Raw genomic sequence first — 24,276 nt, forward strand, 5'->3', positions numbered from 1 at the left:
GTCTCCCCACTTCAAAGGCACAACTGGGTATAAATACTGGACATCAGACTCCAACTCTTCAGTATACTTCAGGACCTGTGGATACTCTGTCAGGACTGCTGTGCTGCTACACAAACTAGTGTTCTGTAGAATTACTGCTCTGAAGGAACTGCTGTCCTGCTTTGCTGACCTGCTGCCCGCTGTCCTCTTGCCTGGGAAAGGAGAACTGGACCTGTTACTTCATAGGACCCCAAAGTGAGTCCAAGGACTAGTATTCTGAACTCCTAATCGGAGCCTCTGGGACATAAGAGGCTACCTAAACAGCTCCTGGACCCTGCAGTGACTTCCAACTGGTGCCTTTCAGGTCCTGGGCCCTTGGGGCTGATCACAGGCTTTTATACCATTCTTTTAGGCTGTTTGTAACATCGAATGAACACATTTACACCAAGACCACGCCACTCACACGGCAAATCAGCACGAGTAAACGCCAGCCCGTCTCTTTGCACTGCAGCATCAACTGCTCCCAGGGAACTGCTAACGTAAAGCACCAGCCTACCCATCCACGACGCCCAGCCTGCTCTTTGCACCAGGCCGGCAGCCTCCCATGATGCCCTCCTTGCAAGCCTCTCCAATGCGAACAGGACTATTGACACAAAACTTGAGAAGGTAAAATTTCAGCGGGACAAATCTGGGACTGTATCCAACCTGTGCTCCATGGCAATCAGCCTGAACTTTTGACCTTGACCCGGTTCAGTGTGATCAGATAGCAGTGGTTTACGATTTATGTTTTTTGCGCTATTTTTCACTTTATTCTCTAAAAATTCCTAACTCACGTTCTACTGATTGCATTTTTGTCATTTTGGTCTTGTTTTATTTATAAACTTCAATTCTATATTCCTAAAATGGCGTGGTGTTTTCACTGTGTTACTGTTTGAAGTGTTGCAGAAATGCTTTACACATTGCTCCTAAGTTAAGCCTGACTGCTCTGTGCCAAGCTACAAAGGGGTTGAGCACAGTATAATTTGGGGTTTGCTTGCGCCTTGCCCTGACAAGGACTGTGGTTGCTGCTTGACCAGAGCTCACACCCCAGTCAACCAACAACCAATTCTCTTTCACTGGTAGCAGTGCTGATATTAGATGTGTGTTTGAGCACTGCCATACAGTGATTTGGTGTACACTACCATTTCATATCTAAGACCATTTTGAGTTTAAATTCCTCCTGATTGACCTTTTTGCTTTATCTAAATTCTTTCTCATACTGTTGCACTTCATATCATCCGTAAGAACGGAGTTTGAGCTGACTAAGATTGAAGCATTTACTGTGACACCTCAGGGACTTCTGCAAGGAGAGGGGATTTCCTGCCAAGACCACCACCAAGAAGGTGAAGTTGCAAAAGGCACTGATGGCCAGTCCAGAAGCACATCAATTAATAGTGAAAGCCACAGGAAAGGATATTGGGATGGAGGGGGCTGGGGTGGACCTTTCTGTGGAGCCACTTACAGTGGAAGGGGATAACTTGACCCCTGGAATGGAACTCCTGTCAGGGCAGGGAGCAGTGTCTCTTCCCACAGCCGGTGCCCAGAGAAGCTGGCATGGAGGAGAGGAAATTCAAGCTGCAAATGGCCCTGTTAAGGGTGGAGGAGAGGAAACGGGCCATTGAGGAGAAGAATGTTGAGGCAGAAAGAGCCTTAGTGGAGAAAAAGTTGAAATTAGCTCACAATCTGAGTCTTAAGGAGCTAGACATCAAGGCCAGCCAGATAGAGTTCAGCAGAGATGATGGCAGCATACCTGCAGTATATGAAAGACAAAAGGTCCACATCCCTAGGGATTTGGTGCCCAGTTAAATGGTAAGAGATGATATTGACAACTGGTTTCTGCCTATTAGATAGCCCTGAGGGTTCACAAGATCCCAGAAGAGCACTGGGGGACTGGTTTACTTTAAAGGTTGAGGACCAAACTAGGTACACTCCTGTGAAAGCCATCTTGATTGCTAAGTTTGGACTGACCAATGAAAAATATCGTCAGAGATTCAGGGACAGCCAGAAGCTCCCCTACCAGTTCTAGGTGGATTTTGTAGACTATTCCAGCAAGGCTTTGAATGGTTGGGCACAAGGCAGCAAGGTCAATAAATACGATGGGCTGTCCAATCTAATTTAGAGAGCACAGAAGCTCAGCATTTGTTTTCCAGTGCCACACCAGCACCTAGTATAAAGTTGGCTAACTCACCCTAGGAAACTTGCTGAGGAGGCGGACCTCTGGTCCAAGAAGTTATCTGGATGGGGGTGACTACCACAAGGCTGGTATGGGGTGGTATCAAAAGAAAAAGGGAGGAGAAAACTTCAAAATAAGCGATTCTCTAAAGGGAAGAGCCAGCAGACCAAGTCTGAGCCTAATACGAAAGGGTTCTTTGATAAGTCGAAAGGGAGGTTTGTACCCCAGTGCTACAGGCATGGGCACTCCAAGGGTGACTCCAAATAACCCAAGAGGGCAGAGCCCCCCCACCAGAGGGCAGGCACTTTGGTTGGAGAGTGCGGTGCTCGGGAGGAGGGAGTCCCAGTTAGCTTTGGAAAACAGACAAAGGCACCATAGATGCCCTGGGGGAGAAGGAGATGGTGCTAAAAGACAATATTCCTGAAAATACTTATAAGTACGGACAGTGGGTCACCATCAATGGGCAAAGGTTGGAGGCTCTGAGGGACACAGGGACTAGCATGACTTCTGTGAGGTGTCAGCTGTTGTCTTCAGAGGAGGTCCTACTTAACACATTCCAAAAGATCATAGTCGCCGACAATCGTGAGAGTCATCTGTCGATGGCTCTGGTTCTCTTTGAGTAGTGTGGGGGTCTCAGGTTCTCTAAAAGTAACTGTGAGCCCTGCCATGCCTTTAGATTGTCTGTTGGGCCATGACCAGGAGCACAATAGTTGCAGGAAAGTAGAGCTCATGTCACAATTGGAAATGTTGGAATTGTCTGAATGGGTCTGTATGACTGCTCTGTTCATGGCTACCCGGGAAGGAAGTCAAGAGAGCATGGAGCCTGGATCAATGGCCCAGGCAGCTACCAAGTAGGAGAGGGGCACAGGGAGCAGAATAGCAGCCCCTGAAGTTCCCACAGTCGAGGTTGATGGGGCGCCTTAGGAAGATGCCGTTAAGCCAACTGAGGAGGAAATTGCTGCCCTGGATGACCTGCCTGAGTTGGCTGACTGGTAAGTTGAGGGTGGGTCCACCTGGGAGGAATTATTAAAAGTGCAGAAATAGTGCCCCTCTCTAAAGTTTTCTAGTTAGCAAGCTGAGGCCCAGGCAGCAGGTGACACCTCTGGAGATCACCAGATCTATTGAGTGAATGTCCTCCTGTATTGCGAGCCTGAGATTCCTGGCTCTGGGGCAGCCCGTGTGCAGGGGGACCGCCAGTGTTACAGGACCTTCCTACCGAGGTTGACACATGACATTCTCCTGGCAGTATATGTGGTGCAAGAGAAGGCCTTTTCCAGGCGTGTTGCCACTTCTACTGCCCCCAGATGAAGATGGCCTCAGATGCATTCTTTCCCACTTGCCAGGCCAGTGGGAAGTCAGGGAAAAAACTCCAAGCACCCATGATTCCATTAACTGTCATTCGCACTCCCTTTGAGAGGGTAGGCATTGACGTTGTTCGACCATTGGACCCCAAGACAGCTTTAGGCAAAGGGTTCATCCTGGTCTTTGTGGACCACTTTACTCGCTACTCAGATGCCATTCCTCTAAGGTCCATGGCTGCACCTGCAGTGGCCAGAGTCCTGATGAGGAGCTTTACCTGTGTGGGATTCCCCAAGACGGTAGTGTCTGACTGAGACATTAACCTCATATCAGCATACATGAGGTCCATGTGGGATAAGTGTGGGGTAACAGATCTCCTATCACCCCCAAACTCACAGTCTTGTAGAGAGATTCAACAAGACATTGAAAGGCATGATAATGGGCCTCCCTGAACCCATGAGATGTAAGTGGTAGTTTCTGCTGCCATGCCTTCTTTTTGCCTATAGGGAGGTGCCACAGAATGGGGTTCAGTTTGATCTCCCCTATGGCCACCCTATTACGGGACCTCTTACCCTTATTAGAGCGGGGTAGGAGCAAGTTTGCAGAACCCCCTCGAGTTGTGAATTCTGGAAGAAGGCAAAAAGTCATCTTGAGGCCAGTCAAATAGTTATGAAACTCTAGTATAATCAGAATGTCACTCTAGTAGAGTTTCAACCTGGCGAAAAGGCATGAGTTATGGAGTCCGTGGAGCCCAGAGCTCTCCAGGATCACTGGACAGGCCCATATGAGGTAAAGGAGTAGAAGGAGAGTCCCACTTACTTGGTGGATCTCCAGACCCCTAGAAATCCCTTAGGGGTCCTCCATGTGAAACACCCAGGCTCAAACCACACTGAGAGGTCCGAAATGAGCTCCTATCTGCCCAGGAGCATGATGGATCAGTGGAGGGTGTCAACCTCTCCCCTAACCTGACCCCAGAGCAGCAGAGTGACTGTCAGCAGATACTGGGGCAGTTTTCCTCTCTGCTCTCCCTCTCCACTGGCCTCACATTCCTGTGTGTCTACGAAATTGCTACAGTGGGGCAGGACACACCTCTTCCTTTAGAGATTGGGGACCAAACTAGGTATACTCACAGGAAAGCCATCTTGCTTGCTAAGTTTGGAGACAGTCTGCCTGTTAAAAATAAGATTAACAGGTTGGCAGACAAGGTGAGGGCTAGCATAAAGGAGGAGGTCTCCAAGATGCTGACGTTATGGGTAATTGAGCCCTCCAATTGTCCCTGGTCCAGTCGTGTAGTGCTGGTACTCAAGCCTGCCCCACCAAGTGCCAATCCAGAAATTAAGTCCTGTGTGTTCTACTGGGGTCTCAATTAAACGACCCATGCCCTGAGATGATGAGCCCATTGACAGGCTGGGGGCTGCTAAGTTCCTGAGTACCTTTGACCTCACATCAGGGTACTGGCAGGTTGCTCTGACTGAGGAGGCAAAAGAGAGGTCTACATTCTCAACCCCAGATGGCCACTTCCAGTTTAGCGTGATTCCCTTTGGTTTGAAGAATGACACTGCCACCTTTCAGAGGTTGCTCAACAGGGTCTTGGGTGGGATGGCGTGGCCAAGCCAGCCAAGATGGCAGATGTAACTCTTTAAAGCTCCTGCCGTTGGTCTGCTAAATTATTTACAATCCTGCGGCCGCTGGCAGGTGCAGATGGCCCCCTGAAACCAAATTTCTTACTTCTGGGGACCTGGGCTTGCTTTTGGAAGCCTGAGCGGGCTGTGGTCTCAGGCATCGTGGCACACTGCCCATCAGCGGAAGGCCACACTGCTACCTTGGAACCAAGGCCCCTCTGCTTCCGGAGGGGGATTGGACCTGACCCCTCGGCCCATATCCTGGACCATGGTCTTGCTTGCCCACCCTGGGGCTGTGGCTGAGTTACCCTATCAGCCCCTACACTGCAGAGGGCCCCTAGGGGTTCTGAAGAGGTCCTGCACCATTGAAGTGGAACCACTTACTAATAACAGTAACTGTGGGATGTGAGATACGTTAGTCATTCACAGCAAACACATATGACTACCGTCTTTTACAAGAGGGACACGTATTTCAATTCCTTAAAGTATTATGGACCACTATTTGCCGGTCACAACGTGGCGACCATGAAGAGCGACGTCTTGATCCCAGTATTATGTATTTCAACTTTACTGGATATTGTTATAGACGTATCCACTACACGGGTAAACATAACGTTTCCAACACATGGTACGCTCCACATTTTGCCCGTGCCAACATGGCGCCCACCACATAAGACCTCTTTAAACCCGTCATCATGTATATGCCTTCACCTCCCATTGATTGCTAAAGACGCATCAACGTCATACCAACCCAAATAATTGGCCACCGAGATCTGTCACCAAGACCGTGATTGGTCCGCTTGCAATCACGTGTTAGGCTCACATCCAATCCTGACCTGAATAAATGAATGCGTACCCGACCCACTATCCAGCTTCCGGGTTCGGCGACGCGGGCAGGTTGAATAACCTCCAGGGGATGTCTGTGTAGTAAGTACATACCGGCGCGCGATTTGGAGGGTGGATCCCTATACCTGAGTCGACCTTGGGCGCTCTAGACACTTGTATTACATACGCAGCTTTTTGGATCACTGCCCACCATCGGCACACGTTTGTATAACTTGCATGTGAGCACTTCGACACGCCCAATTACACTGGGCTCAGCAGCGAAGAAATGCTAAATCCTAATTTAAGCTCACACTAAGTTAGAATCGTTCACTTCGATTCATTACTTTTTAATATAGCCTTTTTAAACCATCCGTGACCTGCACATCTCAGTCCCACCCTCGGTACACTGCACCTGGGCAACCACATTTAATATCAGAGTACCAGTGCACACGAGAGGTGTCACACGCCCATATCAATATGTACTAGTGATACTTAAGATGGAGATCTCTCTCCTATGACTTCATGTGTATGATATCTTCCTATGCCTCTACCTTTTCCTATAACACCATTATACTTTAGGGAACGAATGTGTTTCTCCCCCTGTGGACGCGCCATGCACCCGATGAGGAGCTCTTTTTAACATAAATTGGTGAGTCCTTACGTAACCACGATTTCTTTCCTTTTTATAAAGGTGGTGCTTCCAACCAGAACCTGACTGTGCTACTTGTTCTAACCATTTTTTTACCTTGCCCTACCTTGTCTCATGTCATGCAATGATTAACTGATCAGATAACTGGTAGGAATCCAGCATAATTGATAATCTGGATTATATGAATTTGATCACCACTTTACTACACGAGTGGTGGCCGACTATACTTTTGTGTTATAATGCCTACAAATCCAAGGGTGGCTTTGGGTTCTCATATATATATTTTTTTAATGTTTCCTTTTCCTAGGTGACCCCCTCTTAAATCAATACATAAGGTAGGGGCGCCTATTAAGGGTTGACCAACATATTTGTTCTCACCCTTGTTCTTTTCTCACCACACTGTAGATAGTTTTTTTCGAGCACACTTCACTTCATTATAGGTCCTGACGAAGCGCCACGAGATCCTCCTGACTCAATGCGCGCGAAACATGTTGACCATAAGAGTCGAGCGTAGCTAGCCACTCATCCATTGTGAGCATATATAGCTTTTACGCCACTCACTCCCCTTTTTAATTAGGTGGTTGACTGAGCCAATAAACTTCAATTTCAGATTAACCAACCTTTTTAATCACTTACATCTACACTCCCGGGCCCTCACACGCATGCACCATACGGCAGGGAACAAAAGATCTCCGACAAAGAGCCCCTGTATGGGTGCCCGTCGGGTATTGCACCGCCGACCCGACGAGGAGCAGAACCCAGATGATGAAGCATGACACCTAGCTTGCTGGGTGTGTGAGGGTTTTAGTTCCACCCTGAAGGGATTCCCTTCCCTTGTGCACTTACTTTCACTAGGTTGAAGTCTGAATTGGAATACTTTATTCCCTGTCGACTTCCTGTCCTGCAGGAACTACACATCTTTTGTTGATACAGTTACTTAGGGCCTATGTGTAGGACCTCGTTAAAAATTGCCCACCTTTCACTCTCCTTCCTTTTGTTGAACGTATCTAGCGCGGGAGTCCCCCGCAGGAGTTTGTTTTCAAGGTTACCTATAGTGCCATCTGGCTCTAAGAGGACCATCTGCCCCTCCAAGTAATTATGGAAGGGGAACTAGGCATCAGCTATGGTGAAGACGCCGTATCTGACATTTTAAGAACACCATCACTTTTGGTTACCGACAGCAGCATAGCTTCAGGTTCCCAGTCGGACGACTGGACGAATTTAACAGCTTTGAAAAAAGAATGGTTAAAAATAACCATACATGGGGCTATGATGACTGAGTACCTTAGGGCTAACATCGCCCCTAATGGTCTCATCGTCAATTTAGTACCCCGTCTATTTCTGGATGACCCACTATTCAAGAAAGAGTGGTCCCTGGTGTCGTGGAAATGCACCAGGGACTTACTAGTACTTATCATAGGGACAGCCAAGAGGTTGGCCGATTGCATCCTTACACGCATTCAAGATCTTGAAAGCACGATGAAACCTGTCACTCAATCTGCTATTTTTAAAACTAAACTAGCAGAGATCAATCAGGAGATTGCTGAAAGTAGGGAGTTTTTGCTAAAACAAAAAATAACGAAACTACAGAAAGACATCACCAGATTTGACAAAGAGAGAGTATTTCCTTACCTGAAAGCAGACTACACGTCCAACAAGACAGACTATTCAAGTGATGAAGAATCTAATCACAGCAGAAGAGGTTCGTCTAGTGGATCCAGTACAGGGAGTTGGAACAATAAAAATCAGAGAAAGACCAACACACGGTCATACCAGAACCAAGGTGGTCCTATGTTTCCTGTCCCCCCCCAACCTCCGTTTTGGCAATATCCCATGTTTCCTCAGTACCCGCCACAATTCTATCCTGGTAACAACCCGAAACCTTTTTTAGGCAGAGGCTGGGGCAGAGGAAGAGGGCGAAGGCGAGGACAACAACAAACTACCACCCATGTCCAGTGGCAAGATCAACCGCAACCGCAGCCACAAATGGAAACTCGGAGCAGAAGGAGGGGCCAGAGGGATTAGTTATCAACCTTTCCCATAGACCCCTCAGTAACACAGAGGAGGATGTACTTAAGAAAGGTCTGGGCTTCGTACCTACTCCTAGAGTAGATAAATTCGAATTGATCTGCGAGGTCCAGAATTTCTTTCGGAAAATACGCCTAAAAGCATTTTTTCAGGACGAATTAGCTTCTGAACCTAGTGACACTGGCCTGCATAAAGCTTCCACCTTTACCCCGACAAACAGCATGATTCCCTCGGAGGTCCTTACCTTCGAGAAGGCTGTACTTAAAGACCTGGACAAAATACAGAGTGGAACTACTGTGTACAACAACTTTACTGCCAAAGAAAGAGATGCGGCCAGAATACTAGCAACTGATACGTCTATCACCATCAAACAGGCAGATAAGGGAGGTGCGACAGTTATCCAGTCCACTAGCGATTACGAAACAGAATGTCTTCGCCAACTTGGCGATAGGAAATATTATACAACTATTGACACCGACCCCACGCCAAGATTAAGTTCAACAATAGCTAGTAAGATCTTGGAGGCCGAAGCCAATGGCTGGATCACGAGAAAAGAAGCAGACTTCCTTAGCACCACCAAACCTGTCGTACCTTATTTCTATACATTACCTAAGGTACATAAAGGCGTTACCCCTGTCCCCGGCAGACCAATTGTCTCCGGAATAGGTTCCCTCTTGGAACCTCTTTCTAAATTCTGTGATTGCTTCCTACAACCCTTGGTAAAAGAGACACCTTCTTATGTCAGGGACACAACTGATATTTTGAATATTATTGAGGGAATACAGAACACCGAGAATGTTGACTTCCTAGTGACCCTTGATGTAGAGGCCCTCTACACCAACATCCCGCAACAAGCTACTCTGACGGTGATAGAGGCGGCCCTACGGAAAAAGGAATGGACTTCTCCCACTCCCATAACATTCATCATGGATCTGGCAACATTAGCTCTCACTGAGAACTATTTTGCATTTAAAGACAACCTTTACCATCAGTCCCAAGGTACATCGATGGGGAGTACCTTTGCCCCCAGTGTGGCCTGCCTGTATATGGCAGCATTTGAAGAGACAGTAATAAGGAACGAGGACAACCCCTTTGGACATAACCTAACCCTGTGGAAAAGATACATCGATGATGTCATGATTCTATGGAAAGGTGATTTAACAACCTGTCACGAATTCTGTGAATGGATCAACACCAAAAATCAGTTTTTAAAATTCACTAGTCACATCTCTGACTCAGATATCCCCTTCCTGGATTTAAAAATCAGACTGACACCCACAGGGTTAAGCACCACTCTCTACAGAAAACCCACTGATAAGAACAGTTTACTCCTCTATAACAGTCATCACCCCAAAGCCCTGCGCGACAATTTGCCGTTCGGCCAATTCCTTCGACTTAGGAGAAATTGTAGTTCTATCACAGACTACAAAATTGAGGCCAACATCTTGTCTGGGAACTTGACTCAAAGAGGCTATCCTCCCCGAGTGGTTTACAACTCAATGAAACGAGCAAGAAATAACAACCGTGAGGCACTTCTGGAAGTAAGACCAAAAGACACCAGAGAGATCATCACATGTGTCACATCCTTCACACCAGAGTCCAACAACCTTAAGAAAGTGATAAAGAAACACTGGGGAATACTTTCCGCAGGCACACTCATGATTCCCCCTCCACGTTTCGCTTTCAAAAGGACTAACAATTTGAAGGACACCCTGATACACACGAGACCGAAAAAACAAACAAATCCAGCACACAACACCCTCTGGAACCTTCCCCCTGTACAGGGGCATTACACTTGTGGAGGGTGCTCCTGCTGCGGGCAAACAATTGTGGCCAAATCTATTCGCCTTACTGATTCTTTCGAATGGGCCCTCAAAAGACACACTAATTGTAATTCCACGAACTGTGTCTATTTACTAACTTGCCCTTGTGGCCTCCACTATATAGGGATGACGACACGAGCTGTGAAAACACGCATCACCGAACATAAGAGCAACATTAGATGTGGTAAAACCACCACAAAACTCTATAGTCATTATCTTGCATGCAAACACAGCCCGACTGATCTACGTTGGATTGTCCTTGAGAGCCAACCTGTTATGTCTCAACATGCCCTACTCAGGCTTGAACAACGCTGGGTACATCGCCTTTCATTGGATAGACTTGGCCTCAACGATGATATACCCTGGGCAATGATATCTAACCGATAGGATACGGGTCTTCCGATTTAACTGAAGGGGCAGGATAATACTCACACTACCCTAGGTACCTACTGTTACTTGGTCTTCGACTTTGACACACTTCTGTACGACATACCAGGGGTATCATAATCAGTGAACGTTTTACTGTATATATTCTTTATATACATTGTCATTTCTGCCCACGGTTTTGTAGACCAACACCATTACATCATGGCCCCCGAGTTTGCTACCCCAACTCACCACGTGGGGTATGAACCACTTACTAATAACAGTAACTGTGGGATGTGAGATACGTTAGTCATTCACAGCAAACACATATGACTACCGTCTTTTACAAGAGGGACACGTATTTCAATTCCTTAAAGTATTATGGACCACTATTTGCCGGTCACAACGTGGCGACCATGAAGAGCGACGTCTTGATCCCAGTATTATGTATTTCAACTTTACTGGATATTGTTATAGACGTATCCACTACACGGGTAAACATAACGTTTCCAACACATGGTACGCTCCACATTTTGCCCGTGCCAACATGGCGCCCACCACATAAGACCTCTTTAAACCCGTCATCATGTATATGCCTTCACCTCCCATTGATTGCTAAAGACGCATCAACGTCATACCAACCCAAATAATTGGCCACCGAGATCTGTCACCAAGACCGTGATTGGTCCGCTTGCAATCACGTGTTAGGCTCACATCCAATCCTGACCTGAATAAATGAATGCGTACCCGACCCACTATCCAGCTTCCGGGTTCGGCGACGCGGGCAGGTTGAATAACCTCCAGGGGATGTCTGTGTAGTAAGTACATACCGGCGCGCGATTTGGAGGGTGGATCCCTATACCTGAGTCGACCTTGGGCGCTCTAGACACTTGTATTACATACGCAGCTTTTTGGATCACTGCCCACCATCGGCACACGTTTGTATAACTTGCATGTGAGCACTTCGACACGCCCAATTACACTGGGCTCAGCAGCGAAGAAATGCTAAATCCTAATTTAAGCTCACACTAAGTTAGAATCGTTCACTTCGATTCATTACTTTTGAATATAGCCTTTTTAAACCATCCGTGACCTGCACATCTCAGTCCCACCCTCGGTACACTGCACCTGGGCAACCACATTTAATATCAGAGTACCAGTGCACACGAGAGGTGTCACACGCCCATATCAATATGTACTAGTGATACTTAAGATGGAGATCTCTCTCCTATGACTTCATGTGTATGATATCTTCCTATGCCTCTACCTTTTCCTATAACACCATTATACTTTAGGGAACGAATGTGTTTCTCCCCCTGTGGACGCGCCATGCACCCGATGAGGAGCTCTTTTTAACATAAATTGGTGAGTCCTTACGTAACCACGATTTCTTTCCTTTTTATAAAGGTGGTGCTTCCAACCAGAACCTGACTGTGCTACTTGTTCTAACCATTTTTTTACCTTGCCCTACCTTGTCTCATGTCATGCAATGATTAACTGATCAGATAACTGGTAGGAATCCAGCATAATTGATAATCTGGATTATATGAATTTGATCACCACTTTACTACACGAGTGGTGGCCGACTATACTTTTGTGTTATAATGCCTACAAATCCAAGGGTGGCTTTGGGTTCTCATATATATATTTTTTTAATGTTTCCTTTTCCTAGGTGACCCCCTCTTAAATCAATACATAAGGTAGGGGCGCCTATTAAGGGTTGACCAACATATTTGTTCTCACCCTTGTTCTTTTCTCACCACACTGTAGATAGTTTTTTTCGAGCACACTTCACTTCATTATAGGTCCTGACGAAGCGCCACGAGATCCTCCTGACTCAATGCGCGCGAAACATGTTGACCATAAGAGTCGAGCGTAGCTAGCCACTCATCCATTGTGAGCATATATAGCTTTTACGCCACTCACTCCCCTTTTTAATTAGGTGGTTGACTGAGCCAATAAACTTCAATTTCAGATTAACCAACCTTTTTAATCACTTACATCTACACTCCCGGGCCCTCACATGCATGCACCATACGGCAGGGAACAAAAGATCTCCGACAAAGAGCCCCTGTATGGGTGCCCGTCGGGTATTGCACCGCCGACCCGACGAGGAGCAGAACCCAGATGATGAAGCATGACACCTAGCTTGCTGGGTGTGTGAGGGTTTTAGTTCCACCCTGAAGGGATTCCCTTCCCTTGTGCACTTACTTTCACTAGGTTGAAGTCTGAATTGGAATACTTTATTCCCTGTCGACTTCCTGTCCTGCAGGAACTACACATCTTTTGTTGATACAACCATTGGGAGTGCCAGCCCCGGAAGTCACCCAGCGGGTCAGAGTTTGGCCCCACCCTGCCACTTGCTGCCTCCGCACTCGGTTTCCCTGCTTCAGCACCACAACTGAGAGGCCTCATCCTGGGTCCAGTTATAGCCCTGTCAGACATCCTGCTATAGTGGACCTCCTGGGAGGCTTGAAGGGGGCCCGTGATTTTGATATGAACTGCCGCTGGGAGGATCAGTTCCGGGGGACACTCAAAAACCTGGATAGGACCCCTCCTCACCACACATTGCACTAGGCTCCCCACTCTGGAGCCACAATCGGGTTGTGTGGGGGCAACTCTAATTTAAGTCCCTCCTTTCTCACTGGATGGCTCGGAGCGGTGGGACAACTATGCCATACTTGTGGCAGAGTCAACGTGAGTATGTCTTCCTCCCTCTAACCACAACATCGTTTGCCAGTCACCCTGCCCTTATCTCACCATGGGCAGACTACATTCCCCCACTCCTATTTCTACACTGACTTCAGTGGACCCACCCTCTATTGTCCCAGACACACCGTTGCTGAGAGCCACCCAATTGCTTATTTGTTGGATAAACTGGGCTAGGTGCTGGTGGCTATGGAAACCTCATGGGTCACCATGGAGAATAGACTTGGTTTCTTAGCTACTGAATTAAGCATGATGATTACCGTAAGCTCTCAAATAAAGTTGCAGATGGGTAGAGGACTCTTGCTACTCTACAACCACTGGCAACGGATAATAGGTCTGCAATCCAAGATTTGCAGGAACACGTCCAGCACCTCAAGAATAGGGCAGAGGACATAGAGAGTCACTCAAGTAGCACCAATATCTGCATCCTGAGGCTGCTGGAGGTGGTTGAAGAATGTGATCCCTTCGTATACCTGGAAACCTGGTTCAGATCCTTTACCCAACCATCGGTTCTTACTGCCTTCTTTTCCCTAGAGAGAGCTCACCGTGTTCCTGCTCGACGCCCGCCTCTGGGGGCTCCTCCCCACCCCATGCTGGCTAAGCTCATACACTTGTCACTATCCAGAGATGCAGGGCATCTTTGGGTGGAGGACAAAGTAATTATGCTATTTCCAGATTACACCCGAGCAGTCCAGCACCAATTCTCCTCCTTCTTGGAGGTCAAACAGCCCTCCTCTAAATGGGGGTGCAATACTCATTACTATTTCCAGCCTGCCTCAAGATCATGTCCGTCGGCGCCTCCATCTTCTTCAAGGATCCTAATGACACCTTGGATTGGGCTGGTCGGCATCATGGCGAGTCGGCCTCGGAACATGCTGGACCCACAATGGGCCCCCCTAAACCATGCCAGCAATGATGAGGAGGGTGCCTGCCCCTCGCCCATCACAGACAAACTCCCCTAATTTGGAACAGATCATTCAGGACCGAAGGTGGGCCCTGCAGGCTGCAGCTAACAAGGGGACTAGTGCCACAAACACAGACATTGAGAAAGGCCCTCACATATTCACATCGGACAATGACACCCTTCCATCCGATGATTCTCAATGGGGCTCTCAGACTCCCTCACTGGTAATTCCTGAGATGGCAGGCAATCTCACCTAACTGTAGTTTCTCCCAACCTAATACATTTTCTTGTTTCACATATTCACTTTACTTTGTATTGAAGAGAAATGTCTTCATGTTAACGCTATCCTCATGGTGGAGACTGCCATCAACGGCCCACCCTGCTCAGACCCTTTATGCTACCCTTATGGCAAATCCATGTTGTCCCTGCAATACTTGCCCTTGCAGGGCATGGGTCAGCCGGCAGTCCTTGCTGGGCCCAATGTGATTCTGCCATTGTCACTCAGGAAGCTTGGGCCATTACATTAAACCCTGAACCACAGTCACACCCTCACTTGATGCTAGAGTTTTTCCAAGCATGTCAAGTTATGGCGTTCTGCCGGTTGGAGTAGGCCGTCAATGTTGTTTTTTCCCCTGCTTGCTACAGTTTCTCTTACCTTCTTCCCCTTACCCACATGATTGGATTTGACAAACTGGCCTAACATATCCCTTGCTGCATGGGCTTGGTAGACCATTGGATTGGAGCTTGTCCTGAGTGGCCCCCTCCTTGTGCGCTGCTCGTTGCTCCCTTACCGTGCAATGGCTCCCATAGCTGATATTCGCTTTCTTACCCTTGATGTCCGTGGAATGCACACCACCAGAAAATGCTTCATCGTCTATTCCTATTTCAAATACCAGCAGGCACAAATAGTCCTTTTACAGGAAACCCACACCACGAGGGAGGAACTTGAACACTTGCGCAAGTGTTGGAGGGGCCTTATTCACATCACCACTTACTCTGCATATGCACAAGGCGCCATAATATGGGTTTGGCTCAGAGTTCCAGTTCAAGAAGTAGACACAACTATAGATAAAGAGAGTGGATATGTGCTCCTTGAGGGCTGCCTCGATGGCAGACCAATATTGCTTGGAAGCATCTATGCCCCAATACAGACCAGGAAGCCTTCTGGGACACACTAGCTACTGTAATAACCCATAAGACTACACTATCATGGTTGTTGGGAGGCAATTACAACTGTGTGCTTGACCTTGCTTTGAATAGATCCCACCCTTCTTTACCCCATTCTCCCCCATCAACACAGGTGGCTCATTTCCGGACTGGGTATCTCACTGGTCACTCATGGACGCATGGCGGTCTCTACACCTTGGGCCCCTATACTTCTTTCACTCAGTACCCCATACACTCGGCATTCGCCTCTACTGCCTTCTTTGTTCCATCTTCCTGATACCCCTTGTCCAACATATGTTGTCTCTGATCATGATGCCCACATGATGGACCTCCAATGGAAGCCTTCACTTCCACCGACACTCACGTGGTGGCTCCCACAGGATTACCTGGAGGACCCAGGTCCAGCGGGATGAGCAAGGGGATCATATTTGTCAGTTTTTCACTGAGAACCATGACACAGCCTCTACTAAGGCATTGGAGTGGGACGCCTTAAGGTAGTGACGATAAGTGATTGTATTCAGAAGGTAGTGGAAGTCTGCTGGGTTTTAGCTATGGACATGGCAGACGCCAAGAAGCACCTCGCCAGATTGGGTAAGGCAATGCACCGCAATCCTGCACTTACCACACAACTTGTAGATAAGAAAACTTCTTATATGACCCTCCTGGAGTGCCTGAGACACTTCAGCTTTACAGCGCATGTGACTAAAGGCCACAGAGAGGGTGACAGGTCTGGCAGACTCCTAGCCTATCTGATCAGATAAGAATCCCCAGCTCCCTCGATCACGGAAGTGGTCACACTCTCGGGTGTCACCGTCCACACACAGGGTGACATCTTGCATGCCTGTTATGACTACTCTATCAGGCACCACTGGACGCTTTGGAGGAGCAATGACTGACTGACTGACTCAGTGAGTATTTATAGAGCGCACCATTGCCGAGGCATCTTGGCGCTGAGTTATGTGCATACCAGAAACAGCAAATGGATTTAGGGTTTGGAAAAGAGACAGGTTTTTATGCTTTCCCTAAAGAGCGACCTACTGGGCTGCAGTCGTAGCTGTACTGGGAGCGAGTTCCACAATTTTGCTGCCTGGACGGAGAAACCCTTTCCTCCCCACCTTACTCTTCTTATCTTGGGGGTGTGTACCAGTCCTGTGTTAGTGGATCTTAGGCAGCGATGTGTCTCTTGGAGGGGAAATAACGATTGCAGATCGTCGGCACCACCACCATATAGAGCTTTATGCACTAGGCAGAGGGCTTTAAAGTCCACCAAACGGGAAGCCAGTGGAGTTGCTTAATGCTGGAAGAGGTGGGATGGTGTTTTGGTAGATTAAGCAGAACTCGTGCTGCCGCACTTTGGAGTGTCTGGAGTTTGGAGAGTTGTTTTGTTCCAGCTCCTAGATATAGAGCGTTGCAGTAGTCAACTCTCAACAGGACTAAAGCTCCGACCACCATTTTCTTCAAGGAGAGGGGGATGAAAGGAAGAATCTTATGCAGGACTTTCAGCGTAAAGAAACATGCTGAAGTCACTTGGTTTACTTGTGGAGGTAGCGTTAAATCTTTGTCAATCAAGAAGCCTAGATTCCTTGCCTTAGGCACTGGTAGTGGGCATGCTACAGCTGTAGGAGTCCACCATAGTTGGCTCCATACTGATGGTTTCTGCCCGTACTCCACAACCTCGGTTTTTTTGGTGTTCAGTTTCAGGAAGTTAGAGTTCATCCAGGCCATCAGTGCCGTAAGGCAATTTCGGAACCGTTCTGCTGTCATTTCCACGCTTTGTGTAGCTGACACCACTCGCTGAGTGTCATCTGCGTACGACACTAGCTTGAGACCGTGGCTTTTTATTAGCCTTGCTAGTGGGGCGACATATATGTTAAACATGGTCGGGGCAAGGCCGATCCCTGAGGGACTCCCCCTGGGAGGGTGTAGTTTTCTGATTGCAGTCCCTCCCAGTGAATTAATTGTTCCCTGGATGCCAGGAATCAGGTTAGTAGGGCTAGGGCTTTGTCACTAATGCCGGCAGCCTCCAACCTTCGCACTAGTACCGCATGGTTTACAGTGTTGAATGCTGAGGTAAGGTCGAGCAGTACAAGGATTGCCTTCCCACCTCCATCCATCACCTTGCGGATCTCTTCTGTTGCCATGATCAGGGCAGACTCCATAGAGTGCCGTGAACTAAAGCCATGCTGAGTGGAATCAAGGATGTTGTTTTGATCCAGATATTTTGTCAGTTCAGAGTTCATGGCTTTCTCCAATATTTTGGCGGGTAGAGGGAGGCAGGAGATTGGATGATGGTTTTTGATCTCCAGGTGGTCGAGCGTGTTTTTTTTTTAATATAGGCCGAATGCATGCCTTTTTCCAGCTTAGAGGGAAAGTCCCTGAGCTGGTGATTTTATTTAATAGAGGGATTGTATTCTCACCGGACATTACTCTCCTGTGCATCCCTACTTTCACCAGACTTTCCTTTGATGCTGCAAACACACCTAATGATGTGACGCAAGCAATCTGGAACTTTGCCTGGAACAAAACACAGGATTGGACGGCCTGCCCTTGTAGTACTATAGTTCCTTTTCCTCGTCCCTGGTGCCCCGTCTTGCTGAATGTACGAGGCGGCCTTGTGCACTGGTGAACTCCAACACTCCCTTCTGGAGTCCCCTTTGGTGTCTCCCTAAACCAGATAGGGACCTCACACTCATCCTTGGGGCAGACTAAAATCGTAGGCAAGATTCTAGCCGATATATTCACCCAGATCCTCCCGGAGCTCATACATTCTGAACAGAAAGGGTTTGTTCTAGGAGGCAACACTTTCCATCATCTATTTCATGTACAGGATTGAGTCAGGGGACGGTTTCTACATGTGGCCTGTCTCATTTTAGATCTAGAGAACGCGCTGAACACGCTGACATGGCATTATTATTTTACAGTCTTGGCCCCATGACAAAATATCTCCTGGTAGGTTATCTGGGCCTGCAGCCCTGCCTCTTGCAAAGGTGGTCAAAGAATTGATAACATCAGCTAAAGAAAACAGCGGCATGTTGAAGTTCGGAAGTCTACTATATATCAAAGTTCCCTCAACTGCAGTAACAGCCTCATCATAACATAAGGCTGAAAAATGGGTACACCAATCAGAGGATGAAACATGGTTCTGGGATTCATAGCCTGCTACGTTCTCACATCTAGCAACCAACATCCAGAAGTGTGAATGATCTTTGGATAAACACAAGCCAGCTACATCACGCCATCTATTGTTGTCCCACTCTTTCGTGGCTTTAAACATAGTATGCTTGTAGGCTTTTCTAGTAGCCATGATCAGGGGGGCATTTTTCATCTTTATAAACTTGCCCAAAGTATGCCTTAGGTCCCTATATTCCCTTATGACCCAACCATTATTTCTAGAGGAACGCTTCTTACTTATTTTGGGAGAAGCTAGCAATTAGGCTGTTATGCTCGCCAAAAAACATTTTGTAAAACTCAATAATATCCAATATATCTCTATTGTTTTCACTGCTATCTATTAGCTTAGTCAGTATTGTTTGGACGTCCTTCCTGATATTTAATAGAAGTTCTGGTTTCGCCACCACCTGCCGCCATTTAAGGCGGCATCTATCAGATGTGTGCACAACGTAAGTCACCAGTGCTGGTAAGGGTAGGGGAACCAACCAGAAACGTGTTAAAAAGATCAGACATCATAAGACACATGGGATTGGGATTGTGATTGCTCTTCAATTTTTCTCAAATAATCATATCCTGAAATGGGTGCCACAGTTTCAAGTCGACCAATATATGATCAATACAACTTTTAGACACATGATTATTAAAAGTATGTGCTCATTTACTATTTGATTTAGTCTGGCCATTAGTGGCCTGGCTCCCAATTCAATGGTGAGTGCTTTCAATTGGAGAGCCGCCTGTGTTCATCTTTTTACTGGAGCAACCTTCCAGCTGGTGAGTAGCCCATAGTTCATTCTCCTCTGCCATGAGTTCAATATCATCATCATCAAGGGGCTCAAATGTAATATGGAAATCCCTGGCAAGGATCACATTTGTGCCTGACTGATGTTTATCCAAAAAGGCCTCTAGGTATTGGATCATTGGCGAAGCAAGGCCACCCTTTTACCCTCTTGCATAGATATTAAAGAGTGTCACACTTGAGGTCTTGCCCCTAATTAATTTGATACTTAATATATCCAGGCTATCAGTTGCCAGTTGCTCAGTTTTACATTTTAAGGAGGACTTTACCTATATTGTTAGCTCACCCGGAGGCCTCCCTCCCTTGCTTGACCTAGCTTGAAATTGGTATGATAAATAGTCGGGTTTAAATATGGGTTCAATACACCATGTTTCTTTAAAAAGGCATATAAGATAATTCTCAATAAATTTGCACCAATAGGCTAGCATCAGCTAAGCCTTGAGCCTCGCCACATTCCAAGAAACAACTAAGGTAGTGGATGCAAAGGAGTTCACGAAAAGGGCTACTAGATGATTCAAAGGTGCCCTCTATGTCATTACCAATATTACTTGTAGTAGTGATTTCCACTAATTCCTTATCAGGACCTGTTGGAGCAGCTGGACCCATCTTAACACTTGCCTGAAAAAAACTAGGATTATCAAGAGGTGGATTAGTGACCTCCAAAATTGAGTTATCTGGCAAGGATGATACACTGTCATCAAAAAGTGGGTCATCTAGGCTTGTCCTGGTATTTGCTATAGACCCCAAAATGTAAGATTATCAAATTTAGTTGTTAAAATGTTAGGAGGTTGAACGCTAAATGAAGGGTTAAAACCATTCAAATGGGCACCTTTTATTTTGCAACTACTAGTAAAGGGTACTGAGGCTAAAACATACAGGTCCATGCATGATAAAAGGCACTCAGGGGCCACTTTTGTTTGAGGTGGATGACTGAAGATGGCACCAGAATATACCCTGAGTCAGTCATTAATATCCAGCCCTGATGTATCTACTGGTGAGTCAGCTGAATTCTACAGGACGATAGGCCTACTGTCCACCAACCCCACATACTTAAATTGAATACTTGAAACATTAGAGGGACAAGACCTAATATCCAAGCAACAAGGCTATCAACAATGTACCCATCCATAAAGCCTATTTCAATTGAGTCGAAGGGCAAAGCTGTTTCAGAACACCTTCTAGCCTTAATGATATCATCCCTGATAACTGATCAGCAGCCCCTGACATGCCTTATCCAATGTATAACTTTGTTTTTGATGGACTCCTCATCTTTGAATCTCTTCGAGTCTGACAGTTTCAGGACATTAATTATAGTTAGTTTAAGCGCATGCAAATGGTGGCTATTTCAGTGATCATTCCTTCTTTGATTTTTTGCACAAGTGATAAGCAGGAATGTTTCAAGGCATGAACAAAGTGAGCTCTGGCCCAGGGCCCCCTGCCTTCAAGGGGCCCCCTGATAGAGCCAGCTCTGTTCTGCAGAGAGTCTTGCCATGATGACCTTGAATAATTCCTATACAGGTGGTTTTAAATACAGTTTTTTTTAATATAGTTTTAATGTGGGTGATGTGTGAGAATATATTACAGACATTTTGCAGAAAAATGTGTTTCATGGGCAGTCTATAAAAAAAGTTTCTTTTAGATCAAAACAGGACCACACATATGAAAAGATGAGTGGATGTCACAGAGATTATTTGCATTAATATTAGTGTGCTGCTGCTGTGTCACTATATTAAAACAACTCACCATCCCTAAATGTTAGATGTAAACACATGTATAACTTGGACAAGTGTGCCAGTGCGCTGTAAGTGGCCTGGCCAAAGTGGACATGAAAGAGCTGAAACTGGATTGGAAATTCAAAGCTGTTCCGAACAGGGGCTCCCAAAGTACGTTGGGTCCAGGGCCCCAAAATCCTTAAGATGTCCCTGGTAATAGGTTGCGTGTTGCTGTTACTATGGCTGGGATTTGCCCAATTGACATTTGAGTTAGTCAGAGGCTTATCATTTGGGAACTAGTAGGTACCACTTGAGTTAAATAAGCTGGTCTCAAGAGACCTTTTGGAGGCCTGATCTTTGGAACTTCTGGAAAGGCTATCCTAATATGGTCCATTTAATCAGTGAGGAGGCCTATCGCAGATTTAAGCTCCACCACCTCCACCTTCCATAATGAGAGAGACGTAAGAAGCCATATTGGTCGCCGCTATGACCGGAGGTGTCAATATATGGGCCTGTGTAGTCATGTTATCAATGGTTACAAGGTCCTCATTTTGTTCCAACACAGGAAAAAATCTATTTTCGCATAGCACAGGAGAGCCTATAAGGAACACTACAGGCAAGTCCAGTTCTGGCTGCACATTCCCTGAACACTGGAATATCATGTATCATTACTGATTTATTTAAATAGCTAGAGATGTTTTGAGTTGATTTTCTCGTTTTGCACCATTTTTAGAGAGAGTGACTGCGCTTATAGTGGACTCCACCTCCTCAATTAACTGGTCTACTTCACTTAGAGGCTGGTTTCCAGGATATTGTGTGGCCTTACTCTATTTAGCAACAGCCTGTTGAGGTTCAGACGCTTTGCGATTCCTCATGATAATCTGACAACACCAGGTAGACACAGTTCTACACAGGCCCAGTTACTAACCTTGGACCCACACCAGCTACTTAATAAATGTCAAGCATTCAACAAAACAAAGCCCAACTTCCTACTTTACAAGCAGCAATGTCTTCGCTGGTTTACACGGTCAGTCCAGCTTGTCCAATTAGCAGCAAGCCTATATATTCCCAATGCATCCCCAACCAAACAACACCATTTCCAGGCGAGCCAAGGGACAGGGCCCAGCTACAGTCAGGCACTGACGGGCGCAGATGGACCTGCCCTTGCGTCTCTCGTGCTGCAGGACTGCAGCATGCCTTAAAAAGAGCTGATTGCAAGCAGATGCAGGTCCAGGGAGGATTTATGGGACCTGTAGTTCCCAGCCGCAGTAACTCCTGGATGCTCACCCCTCGGTCCAAGCGCTGGCGCCCACTATGCCACTTGATGACGCCTTCAGCACAGGGAGTCACGAAAACACCAACACTAGGCGTCTCTGCAGCAGAATGGGTGGGATGATGGCCAGTGTAGCTGTGTTTTTCACAGATGTATAAAACGTCTGCAAATTGTTGGGGGCATGCTTATCTCTACTCAGTACTCATTCAAAAAATATCTGTCTGATGTCATCACTTTTATAGCAACTTTTTGAGTGGAAATCACCTGGCTTTAGATTATAACGTTTGTTATAATGTTTGTTTTACAGTTTATTGTAATCTAAAATATATGGCTTCATTTCTTTTTGTAACAAGCTCATACCACTATAAGGTGGCTTCTGAGCAACTAAAAGTAATTATATATCTATTCCAGAAGACATAATTTCACACTTGCTCTTTGATTAAAGCTCATAAGCACCACTATCATTTATTCAATTAAGGATCGTTGAAAAAAACAACTTTTATACTCACATCTTCGCAGGGTATTCATTTTAGTGTATATTTGACATTTTCCTTCCGATATTTAATTTTTTAGAAAGTTTGCAATCATCTTGGAAAATTAGGATGCTTCTGCCTTTCCACATCTGGCTCTCCCAGGCACTGAGCCAGTCCACCCCTTTCCCCTCAAATCATGAGCAATTCCATGTACATACAGGTGAATCTTTCCTACATTCGCTATATTCCTCTTATGCAACCTCCAACAGTGTGTTTATGTTTTACCAGTGTTTTCAACAGTGTATAAATATACCGTATATATGGAGAATATATCTTTAACTTAGTAGTGCCTTGTACATATATTGTTGCTTCAACTCCTTTTGTAAAATCAATGCTTTGTACTCATTCCCTTTTGTGTTCTTGGAAGTATATCAAAATGTCAAGAAATTCACCTCTAGCTACTCAAACATTGGACCCGGAATGTTGATTATCACTACATCTTCAGGGTATTTGTAATTTACTCCTCTTAACTGCATCTCAATATACCTCTGTACCATCTTCTGAAAAGTACAGGAAAATGTCATACTTAACCACATGTGGCCAATATATGAAATGTTGCACTTAGCAAAGGTTGCCATCTGTGAACTCTTCTGGGAGTCATCCACACTAACTCGGCAGGGCAACATTTTTTGCTGGTTTCCCCTTGATGAAGTTTGTGGATTACAACATTTGTTGAAATAGGGGACCTGGGTGCACCTTTGGAGCGTATGTGCCTAAGCATATGAACTCCCTCCCTGATCAGCTGCATATTTGGAATTGCACAAACGACAACTGATATATTCACACGGGTGGGCCTGAGCAATTCTGTATCAAGTATGAATCAGATGTAGGTGGCTGAATGCCATAAAAGCTTCTATTTTCCGAGGTAGCACGATTAAAATGACACAGAATGGGATAGCAGATGTAATGCCCGAAGGATGGTCCAAAAAGTGTGATGGGGTTGGGGGGAGATTAATGACAGCAGTGTGCACGCCTTGCCAAAGAATAACATATCAAGCCACACTTTCCTTAATCTGGAGGATTGTGAATACTCATGGCTGGGGCAGTCTTGCTTACTCTGCATCCAATGTAAAATGACTCACCTTACTCTAGGTAAGTCTAATGTCTTTTGTCAATTATCCTTATTTTGTGAAATAAGATCCTCTTTGTACTTGCTGCATTATAATAGAGGTATGGCTGGATAGCGGTGAATTATGGGGATGCTTTTC

The sequence above is a fragment of the Triturus cristatus genome, chromosome 8, assembly GCF_964204655.1.
Source record: "Triturus cristatus chromosome 8, aTriCri1.1, whole genome shotgun sequence".
In the NCBI taxonomy this organism is placed as follows: domain Eukaryota; kingdom Metazoa; phylum Chordata; class Amphibia; order Caudata; family Salamandridae; genus Triturus; species Triturus cristatus.